This window comes from Cricetulus griseus, assembly GCF_003668045.3.
Source record: "Cricetulus griseus strain 17A/GY chromosome 1 unlocalized genomic scaffold, alternate assembly CriGri-PICRH-1.0 chr1_0, whole genome shotgun sequence".
In the NCBI taxonomy this organism is placed as follows: domain Eukaryota; kingdom Metazoa; phylum Chordata; class Mammalia; order Rodentia; family Cricetidae; genus Cricetulus; species Cricetulus griseus.
In genome coordinates, this window is record NW_023276806.1 from 242,969,228 (window position 1) to 242,981,337 (window position 12,110).

A 12,110-nucleotide genomic window follows, 5' to 3' on the forward strand; every position below is an offset into this window, starting at 1 on the left:
TAAATGCCCCCCAAAGCATTCATGCTGTAACTGATCATTGAAAAAGAATGAGTTTGAAAATAAAATTTGACTTGGAAATCTACTACTTATGAGACACTGTTAGAAGTTCTAAAACACCATTGAGAAATTTTTAATATGTCTAAGAAATGCCATATACATAAGAAATATGTATGCGAAGTATGTTAAGAAATGACAAATACATACATATGTATATATACATACATAAAAACACATGCATACATGCATGCCTGCATGCATCTTCATGCAGTATTCAAATAGAAGATGAGGCAATATTAAGTGGATATTGTGAGTCAGATCCGCTTTAGACTGCCTCTACTGTCATAGCTCCTCTGGGGCAACAAGAGACCACTGGCAGTTACACAGATGGACATATATGGAAAATGCCCATGGCTGAATAGAGCTGTTTTGCTGGTACATATCGAGTGCTCACATGTTAGTTATCTTTTGGGTGATACTTCTACAGTTCTTACAAACAGCTACTAATTTATTTTTTGTGATGCTATGGGAGAATTCACTCTGTTATACTTGTATCATTTCTCTTTTGATAAAATTTTCTGAGGAGGACATAAGGTAGTAGGAAGGTTGTGTAGGGAGAAAAATAGAGGAGAGCAAAATATGACATACCATAGGAGAGGGAGACATTATATGTTTAAAGAGAAATCAGGCACTATAGAAATGTCCAGAGATCTACAAGGATGACACCAAGTAGCCATCTAAGCAACAGTGGAGAGGCTACCTTAAATGCCCTCCCCTGATAATGAGATTGATGACTAACTTATATGCCATCCTAGAGCCTTCATCCAGCAGCTGAAGAAAGTAGAAGCAGATACCCACAAGTAAACACTGAACTGAACTGGAATCCAGTTGCAGAGGAGTGATGAGCACAAGGGGTAAAGACCAGGCTGCTGAAACCCACAGAAACAGCTAACCTGAATAAGGGGGTGCTCTTGATCCCCAGACTGATCACTGGGAAACCAACATGGAACTGATCCAGACCCCCTGAATGTGGGTGTCAGTGAGGAGGCCTGGGAAATCTAAGGTGCCTCTTGTAGTAGATGAGGCAATATTAAGTGGATATTGTGAGTCAGATCCGCTTTAGACTGCCTCTACTGTCAGTCTCTTTTTCAAAGAACCATAGCTCCTCTGGGGCAACAAGAGACCACTGGCTCATCCATAGCATAGGAATGGACTTTAGGAGCCCATTTCACATAGAGGGAAACTCCTTCAGCCTAGACACACAGGGGAGAGCTCAGGCCCTATTTCAAAGGATATGACAGACTCTGAAGATCCCCCATGGAAGGCCTTTCCCTCCCTGGGGATCAGAAATGGTATGGGATAGGTAGTATATTAGTGGGGGACAGGGGAGGAGGAGGGAGAGGGAACTGGGATTGAAATGTAAAACAATCTTGTTTCTAATTTAAATTAAAAATGAAAAATATAATTTCATTATCTGTTTTATGCCTATTTGCTAGTATTTACACGTTCTTGTATTTCGATGTAATGAATCCTTTAAACACATCATGTAATGGTTTTGAATCCATTGAAATGATATTTACCATCGACATCAAGTTCTCAAGCAATTGAAAAATAGAGGAATTATGATGACTTTTAATTAAATACAAGTTTTATTCCTGATAAGATCAGAGTTGGAGAACAAATTAAATCCATAGTTGTTATGTGCTTGTTATCTATACTGAAGCCACATAAATTTTCCCATTTAGTCATTGGAGCATTTGGGCCAATTTCAACTTTCATCAACCAAAGCAGACCTTTGACAGTGCAAATGAGAGACCCCAGGAACAAATGTCATCTACGTGACCTGAACAGGATTAGACATTGTGAATGGGATGGATGGTGTCACACTCATTTCATTTCAGAATCACAATGAATGTCTATGTTATTGGTCCATATGCTATTGTAGTTTTTGTTTATTCCCTCCTATTAGTTACTCTGTGATAGATTTCTAACTGCTTGAACTTATTACTTCTCAAGTAATAATTCAAATATTTCTATTTTTACATGGGCTCATAAGTCTCATGGAATTTTTCTGGTGGAGACTAATGAGTCAATATATTGCTATAAAATTCATTTGCCTTATTAAATAGAAATTTCCATGCAGACATCACAGGCATTCAGCATGCTGCTTTTATGTAAGAAATAGCATTTTTTGGCAAAACTATTTAATTCACCCAGGGACTCTTAGTAATTAACCTAATTAAAATGTTGTTTACTTTATAGTATACTCATAAGCTTACTTTGAGTAGCCATTCCAGGTAAGCATTTTACAAACAGGGCTATTAGCATTAGAATTTTAAATGGTTTGCTATTCTTTTGATTCATTAATGGTGTTTCTCATTCAGGTTTTGAGGCACTTAATAATAGTTTCCTATTTCTGTTTACCTACAATCACAACAAAGAGCTAAGTATACCTCCAAATTAATGAAGTGTGGTGTTAATTTGCTTTTTGCAATCAGCTCTTAGAAATTATTTCTTTGAGGAACATTATGATGCCATTATGAAAAATGAATCTCTCAAGTTTTAAAACAGATGAGGTTTACAATTATGGGATGTGTTTCCAAATGGCAAATGCAATTTGTTATGACAGAAGGGATGTTTTTCGTGTAGACCCATGTACAGCTTCTACTGTTTACGGCAAATTAAATAGAAAACTTCTCATTCTGTACCTGTTTGTACTTTATTTAGCTCGCTTCCATCTGCTCTATAAATGCCCTTGTAAAATTATATCCTCTGGAAACCCCCAATGATATTTGAATCTTCCTGTGTCCCTGAGGAGTTCATCTCTTCCAAGGAAACTACCCTAGCATATCATAGGAAAGAAATTCCCATTTGTTTGGAAGGGTCTAAGTTTAGTAGTGTTTTCTTTCACAGTTTCCATAATCAGGTATAGACACCATGTACACCTTCCTTTATACTTTCCTGGATGTACTCTACTTCTACACAGATTACCAGAGACAAAAACATTTTAATAAGGGTGATGAAACAGGGTATTTCACAAATATTAGTACTCTCCTGTCTGCAGACTAATCAATGCCAAATAATCTTTATCCACTGAAGTAGGACTGCTCTCTAGAGAGTTACTTGAAATAAAGACTTATTCAAGAGAAAAAATTCAAACCCATTCATTTCATATTTACAACTCCATAGCATCAATTAGCTTTTTAAAATTCTTGCTGGGAAATTCTTACATTGGGAAGGCTAGTAAACCAAGCCAGCCACATGAGGATCAGTTCCCATGGGGACCACTGGCAGCCATAACATTAAAAGGGGTCTTTTTTATTTCACTGATCCTACATTTTCTAGTTCAGAAAATGGGTAAAACTTTCTAGTGTATTGTGAATATAATACTATCATGATATTTTATAAAAACTCTTTGTTGAAGATATAATATTTGGTAGAGTGCTTGCCTAAAAAAATGAGTTTGATGCCCTGAGTTTGATTTTCAGCATGTCAACACAAGTCCAATCAAATTAAGTAAATATAAGTAAAACAAAATATAAGTAAAACAAATATAAGCAAAACAAAAAGCACTGCAGAAAACCCCTTTGCTATTGACAAAACACTACCCAGGATAAGTTTACTATTACATTCACTTATTGGGCATTTTATTATTAACAGTGTCACCTGTACACAAGAAAAACAATGGCTCTGTAGCCTCAGTTAAATTTTATCCAAAGTAGTAAAATCCTAAAATTTAATAAAATAAAATCACCATCAATATTTGGGTTTTAAGTGATTCAGGGAACTACTTTCTTCATGGTATATTTGGTCTTTGGAGACCAAAGCATTCCACCCCGCAGCATTCAGCAACTGAACTGAAAATTGCTTATGCATCTTCAAATATGCAGTCATAGTCTAGTAACTAGTTCCAAGCATAATTATTTTGAAAAATACATTAATATTCTATTATGTTAAACTTCTGTGAAAACTAAATCCATATGAGCTTATGTATGTTTATTGCTTAAATACTTTATTCTATTTTACTTCTAGATGTAATTATTATTCCTAATATTTAAAAATAACAAGTGTTGAAATAGTGTGTTAGTTTTGTCTCCTAAAAGATCTTATTCAAATATTATTTTAATGTATTATATACATCTGCAATATCTGGACCATAAATTACAAAGATACTTTCTCACTTTTCAAGTAATATCAGGTTAATTTTCTAAGAGCATATATAACGGTAATATTACCCAAGTAGAATTTTTTTAATAATAAAAATCAGTAAATACAATCTAACACTCACTCATATAGAACTACATGGAAAAACTAACCCATTTTTTCTTTAACTCATTGCATTGCTGAATCATTAAATTGCATGAATAAGTCTACAATTGATTCCTCTATTATTTCTTTGAACTCTAAAATATGGAAGTACAAATTCATACTTCTATGATAATATATTAATCAAAATTTCTTCAGAAATTCCTCAGATTATTAGATTTCAGAAAGAGTGCTATCAAGCCACTATAAAGTTTGATCATTATATTTTAAAATAATTCAGATTATCAATTTATAGGATCTTATTCACAAATTGCAAAGGTGACAAAGCTTTCATCTTTAATCCCAGCACTCAGGAGGCAGAGGCACATGGATCTTTGTGTATTTGGGGCCAGCCTGGTCTACAGTGAGAGTGCCAGGATAGGCTCCAAAGCTACATAAAAGAAACCCTGTCTCGAAAAACCAAAAAAAATATCTCAAAGAGCAAGAAAAGAGATACCATAATAGAGTGAGCTGTTATAGGTTTAATGAGAAATCTAGCACTAGGGAAATATCCAGGGATCTAAAAGGAAGAGCCCAACTAACAATCTAAGCAATAGTAGATAGGCAGTACTAGGTCCTCCTCCAGGGTCTATGACTCTTAGATACATCTTGCCAGGCTGCTCAATGTTGTGGTTCATAGGTTTTACAGATGGGTAGGGCCATTGATTGATTTTCTTCATGGACAACTTGCACAGCAACTTCTGATTGTAGAGCTAGTCCTCAGGGGAGATGCGGCTAGGTCAATTTCAACTCAGTTCTTCCAAGTCCTGTGTCTAAGAATGTGGCATCTTCAGCAGCAGAGTCTTCATATTCTAGGAGGCAACCAAGGGCAACAACAATAGCATGTTTGTACTGGGTACCCCCCCCCAACAGCTGCAAGGGAAATTTTCATGCTGAGCACTGGGTATTTTTATGTGACCGTGACTCTTGGGAGAAGTGTTATTAGTGCAAGTGATGTAACTTAAACTATATATATATATATATATATATATATATATATATATATTACATATATACATACACACGGATCTAATGTATGTGTGTATACAGCTTATGGAATTAAAATGGATAGTATGGAAAGTATTCCTTTATTATCTTCTAGAGATTTTATGCTTATGATATTAATATCATTAAATATCTTAAAATCATTGCATTCTGGTTTGAAGTTTGCTATGGAGTAATCCACTTAACTATCCCTTTGAATATAATGCTTTTTTGTTTATGGTTGACAAATAGTTATGTAGATTTTTCAAACTTTGATCATTTTCATCAGTGGTCAAAAATGATTTTGTGTATCAAAATTATTCATAACACAAATAATATTATCTGGAATCAACAGGCTATATTTAGTAATATATATGTATAGCAAATACATATTTACAATAACAATTAATGAAAATGAAATGCCATAAATTGGAAGGAGAGGAAGAGGGATGTATGAGAGAGTTTAGAGGGAGGAAGGGGAACATAAATATATTGTAATTTATCTTTCTTTTACAACTTGTGGCAGTTTTCATATTTTCTATGTTCTCAATTTTTTTCCTAGATTTAAAATTTAACAACCTAAACTTTGTCTTAATTTATCTCCTGGAAAATTAGTTTCGGCAGTGTTCAAATAAAACCCATGTTCACAAAGACAACTATAGTTAAACTCAGTGGGTCTCAAAACAAAAGAACATGGATGTGTAAAAAAGTCTTGTGGGAAGAGGGGTGGGAGATAGAGGCAAGTTATGAGGTCTTACAGGAATCAGAACTCAATATAAAATAAGTATAAGATGGCCAAAAATAAAATTCCATCAGTTACTAAAATACTGAGATTCAATAATCAAATTTGCATTGCTCATAAAATATATGTAAAATATTTTGTACATTTTTCGTTTCAGATGATTTGGTTGTCATTTCTGTAAAAGATCTATTCATTTTTGTATATAATTCTAAATTCTATGTAATATTACTTGTTTGTACTTTGAGTAATTATATTTCCTATTATCAAGTTTGACTTGACCTCTGTCAAAAGAATATTTCTATTATCACTCTCATAAACATCCCTCAGGCATCTTCTGAACACATTTGGCTTGCCAAAACATAAATGATGTATGTGATATCTTCAACAGCTTGCCACTTCCTCCCTTACTTGGTTCTTTTGTTATTTATTTATTTATTTATTTATTTACCTAATTAGTTAGTTACCTAATTTTCTGAGACAGGGTTTCTCTGTGTAACTATCTGGGTTGTCATGGAACTTGTTCTGTAGACCAGGCTGGCCTTGAACTCATAGATATCCTCTTGCCTCTGGCTCCCAATCCCTCTGGCTGGGATTAAAGACATTTGCCGACATGGCCTGGCTTAGTTGGTTTTTAAACATACATAACCATTTGCCCTTTCAAAGTTGATGTTCTGTCTTTCTTTTTTTGTTTGTTTATTTTTTGTTTGTTTATGTTTGAGACAGTATCTAACTCTGTAGCCCAGGCTTGCCCGGAACTCACAGTGATCCTTCTTTAGGCATCCCAAGTGTATTGATCACAAGTATTTGCTACCATATCTGACATAAAGTTAGGTTCCATTTTAAAAACCCTGATGTTGTGATCAGTATACAGCTCATCTCCTTCATGTTTATCAATGCTTGTAATTACCTCATTTCTATTCTCAAGTATTGGTTGATTTTTCATTATTTTTTATTAATTTATTTTTTACATTCCAATCCCAGTTCCTCCTCCCTCCTCTTCTCTTGCTCCCTCTAGTCCCCTCCCCCCAACCTCTCATCTGCTCCTCGGAGGGGGTAAGACCTCCCTCATAATTCTACTCAGTCTGTCCCATCATCTCATAGAGGCAGGACCAAGGCACCTCTCCACCCCCACACCCCTGTGTCTAGGCTCAGTAAGTTATTTCTCCATATAGAATGGGCTCCACTAAGTCTGTTTGTACATTAGAGTTAGATCTTGGACTCACTGCCAGTGGCCTTATATGTTGTCCCAGCCATACCATTGTCACATGTATTCAGGGAGTCTAGTTTGGTCTTTTTTTTTTTTTTTCATTTTTTTAAATTAGAAACAAGATTGTTTTACATGTCAATCCCAGTTCCCTCTCCCTCCTCTCCTCCCCTGCCCCCCACTAACAACCTACCTATCCCATACCATTTCTGCTCCCCCGGGAGGGTGAGGCCTTCCATGGGGATCTTCAGAGTCTGTCATATCCTTTGGAATGGGGCGTAGACCCTCCCCTGTGTGTCTAGGCTGAGAGAGTATCCCTCTGTGTGGAATGCGCTCCCAAAGTCCATCCGTATGCTAGGGGTAAGTACTGATCTACTACCAGAGGCCCCATAGATTTCTGAGGTCTCCTCACTGACACCCACGTTCATGAGTTCTGGATCAGTCCTATGCTGGTTTCCCAGCTATCAGTCTGGAGTCCATGAGCTCCCCCTTGTTCTGGTCAGCTGATTCTGTGGGTTTCACCAGCCTGGTCTTGACCCCTTTGCTCATCACTCCTCCCTCTCTGCAACTGGATTCCAGAGTTCAGCTTAGGGTTTAGCTGTGGGTGTCTGCTTCTGCCTTAAATGCCCTCCTCTGATAATGATATTGATGACCTTATGTGCCATCCTAGAGCCTTCATCCAGCAACTAATGGAAGTAGAAGTAGCTCAGTCTTATGCAGGTTCCCTGGTTCTCATACTGGAGTCAGTGATTTCTCACTAGCTGGGGTCAGCTGATTCTGACTCCTTTGTTCATATTATCACTCATCCCTTTCTTAGATTGTACTCCAGGAACTCTGCCCAATGATTAGTTTTGGATTTTTGATTCTGCTTCCATCTGCTTCTGGAAGAGGGTTCTAGCTTCTCTGGGGTTGTGGATTGCAGCCTGGGTATGTTTTGCTTTATGTACAGTATCCTCTTATGAGTGAACAGTTGAATTTTTAATCAGTGTAAAATACAGATGGAATATAAAATCCATTGTATTAAGTAAACAGAACGGAAATTGTTCATTAAATATTTAATTCTGGTATGGATCAAATTTTCACACTAAAACTGGTAACCACTGTGATATAAGAAATGAATATTTATGTATTTGATTTAGGAGTGTATTAATATTTACCTTTGATTATTAATAGCTGATAATTATGTCATTTGTATGTTATACTGAAAGTATTGTTAACTCAAATAACAACTAACCAATATACTTATAATATTCTAAATGAATGGATAATGGGAACTTCAATAAAGTAAAAAATAAATTTTTATAGTTACAAATCTATACTTACACTTATACATGCATAGGTATGACAGTTGCTTTATGAACAGGTAGATCAACTACTAGTTTAGAAGCAGCAGTGAACACATGCATGATTAAATTGTGAATATATTTACAATTTAAATTGTAAATTTTGGTCTTCCATTGTATAAACCAAGTCTTTTTCTGTTCTTGATAGTTAGTTTCACATTTATTTGAATTTTCTTTTTCAGGAAATGTGCCCAGAAAGAGTTCTGAGAGCTTCTTCTCTTCTGTCCTACTGTGACTAAACACGATACTGGCATAATTTGTAAGTTCATCTGTTTTTATCTTAAAGATTTCTTTCTGATACAGACAATTGCTTTCCTCATTTGGAAGTGGAGTGGCTCTTAATTGATTTTTTTTCTTCCAAGCTTTGTTTTACCTTAACTTTATCTTATGTAAATAACGGCAAAAAAGTATTTGTATGTTAGATTAACTCTGTTTGTCTCTATTAGCCAATATTTTAATGACTCATAATAAGATCCTTATGGACTGCTAAGCTAGTTCAAAGAGATGGTGCTGTCTAGAATGCTGATCTGCCCTGGACAAACATGCTCATAATTATCACACCGTTGTTTCAGTGAACAAATAGATCTTTATTTGCAGAAACTGTCATTGGAGGCTTATTAATGTAGCTAAGTACTATTTTTAGAAAAAAGAATTTTAATCTTGTTCCTAATGTTATTTTTCATATTCATGAATTTTAATATTCATCATCATTTTATGATATGCACTATATATACAGCTTTGATATCTTAGACTTGGTCACTTATTTGTTTCATGGGATGAGGAGCAAACAAGAAAGGCTGTTGTGTGGAGAGTCTTGGATGACACTGAACGAAATGCTCCCGGAAGATGCAATTTATAACCCTTCCCATTATCTTCAAGTTAAGATTTGGCTATTTCACAGTTTCTGGAACAAAGTAAGGGCAAATACACTTCTTCTATTTTATAAGCTGCTTTCTGACTTTGTGATAAAGAGTTCCTTTGTCCCTAATTAGTATTTTTATGACCCAGTAGAAGAAGACAATGTAAAACATGTTATTTATTTTGACATTTGCAAGTTGTTTTTTTTTTGGCTTTTCATTAATGAAGACTATGTTCACTAAGCAAGACAAAAATTATTCTCTGTTGCCTCACAATAAATAAATGGAGCGTCGACTAGATGAAAAAAATGTCTATTACATTCTAAATTGCACGAGACAATAGTATGTCCAGATGTTATTCCTTGGGAAAGTTTTGCACCTGGTATTTGCAAACACCAATGATTGAACTATCTACTTGAGAGTAGGCTCAAATGTTGAAACCTTGTATAGAAACCTATGTAATATTTTAGAGAGGATAAGTTACTTCAAAAACATAATAAACACATGTAAAATAGGAGGAAATTTTTATAGTCAAAGATTTAAAATTTTTTTCATCTTAGGTTTAAATTAAAGCCCAGTAGTTCTGCTGTTTATATACCATAAGATTTAAATGATTAATTTCCTTTAAAGGAACCACAAAAATTTCCCATAAAAGGATGCTTAATTACAATTGTATATTTTTGGTAATTATATAGATCTTTCTGAACATGTATCTACTTCTTAAAGTTCAAACAACATCAATTAGTTTATATTATTTTATTTTAATAGGAAATATTCAGTAGATGTTTTCAATGTCAAGGTCCGTGCATAAAAATCTAAAGAAAATGGTGTTGAATTTGGCTTTTGCAAGATTATCAGGGGTAGATAAATATATATTTTTTCTATTGGAAGTTCACAAAAATCCATTTCCTTTCTCATTAAATTCACCCACTTCGTGTCTTATTCATCCACACTGAAGCCTGTGGAGGTGTTGAGGCTTAGGCTAATAAAACCCTTATAAGCAAGAAGAAATGCATCCTTAGTTTGAACATAGTATTCTTGATTGCTTTGCAGTCCTGTGGTCTAGGAAGTTACAGGGAAATCTGAAATCCATAAAAAAGAAAAAAAAAGTATGATGAAATCTCAGCAATAGTGTTTCTGATTTTTTTAATTTTAAAGAAAGAAATAAATAAGCATGCTTTTTCATATATATGATAGGATTATAGAAAAAGCCACCAATTACTTTGTAGTGACTTAAACTCATGTTGAATGTCTCAAATACACCTGTAACTCAACTCTAAGGGTATTCTTTGACTCTTGTCTCTCAAGCAGCCCACTCACAAGTAAAAACCCCCATAATTAAAAATAAGCAAATACTTTCACATGTCAAGATATTAACACTTTAAGAAGTAGATTTCTAGGCTGTGGGAATTTTTAAGCATTCAAATAATTGAAGATACCAATTCATAAATACTTTCCTTAAAAAGTAATTATTTCTCTCTCTCTCTCTCTCTCTCTCTCTCTCTCTCTCTCTCTCTCTCTCTCTCTCTCTCTGTGTGTGTGTGTGTGTGTGTGTGTGTGTGCATGCACACACATACAAAAATGTGTTTATGTGTGTACACCATTGTCAGCTTACTGGCTCTAAATTCCCTTTGACCTCTAAAATAAAATACAACTTAGACTGAAGGATCATTTGAGGGGAAAATACCAATTAATTCAATATGATCTTACAAGATTAAGAGCATATGATTTCAGTTCTGTAAGGTCTTATTTGCTCATCATGTTAATCAGTGTTGGCTTTGATTTTTTTTCAAGTCAAATGTAGATTACAGCACAATTCTGTAACTGTCCACAAAATTCAAAACCTGTTCTTTACAAGTCTCACTCACACTCAAACCTGTGGATTACAAAAAAATCAATGAGTCAACTGCCACAGATGTTCTCATGATGGGTGTAATCTCATTAGGGGCATGAAATATAAACAAGCCTTACATGTATACAAAGGAAGGAGGAGATGAGTGGTGAGACAAAACATCTTCTCAGCTATGGTCCCCATTAGCTAGCCATTCAGTCCCTAATGGATAATTAATATGGCTTTCTCTGAGGGTTTAGTGATGATCAAAGGAGATCTTTGGCTTCTAGAATGGAGCTACAATAATTTGATCTGATTAATCTGCTCAAGTGTATTAATTATCAGGTTTTTTTTTAAATCACAGCTCTCTTCTAGTTGCTCTTCCCTTAAGAGGTGACTACACCTCCCAAGGTAATACACCTCAAAATAGACTATCATTCTAGTATTTAGAAAATGTATGGCTTTGGCTTAAAAATATGTATCTTCTAGCTTATACTGCTATTATGTAGCATTCTTTGCTAGAAACTAAGTAGATACTAAATCAGCATTTTCTCAGTAACCTTAATTTGATAAATTAAATTACATGACAATTAACTCTAAGAACACCAAAGGAAAAAATGAAGATGAAAAATTTCAGTGCTGCTTCTAAATCTTCCTCTGATCTCATTTGTGTGGAAAAATTATTTTGCAAAAAAAATACTTAGAGAAGGGGAAAAATCAAGAAAACTGCAAGTTATATTATATCTCAATGATGACCCACATCTTATATCTCTCCTTTGTATGTTATATGTGTAATAGAACATAAGTAAAAACCCACTCAAAGAATGCATGAAGTGCCACAGAGTTT

General features: G+C 34.7%; 1 protein-coding gene across 12 annotated transcripts in view; it reads left to right on the top strand.

The window, feature by feature from the left end:
• Marchf1 (membrane associated ring-CH-type finger 1) overlaps positions 1–12,110 on the top strand; it is a 630,089-nt gene that overhangs the window by 95,416 nt on the left and 522,563 nt on the right. For 10 of the 12 annotated variants that reach the window (XM_035450825.1, XM_035450824.1, XM_035450836.1 and 7 more), the window contains one exon: positions 8,758–8,834. The gene's annotated coding sequence lies outside the window, so the exon portion shown is untranslated. Of the gene's footprint in view, positions 1–7,933; positions 8,160–8,757; positions 8,835–9,356; positions 9,490–12,110 lie in introns of those variants that run through there. The other 2 variants (XM_035450822.1, XM_035450831.1) reach the window with 2 other exon arrangements.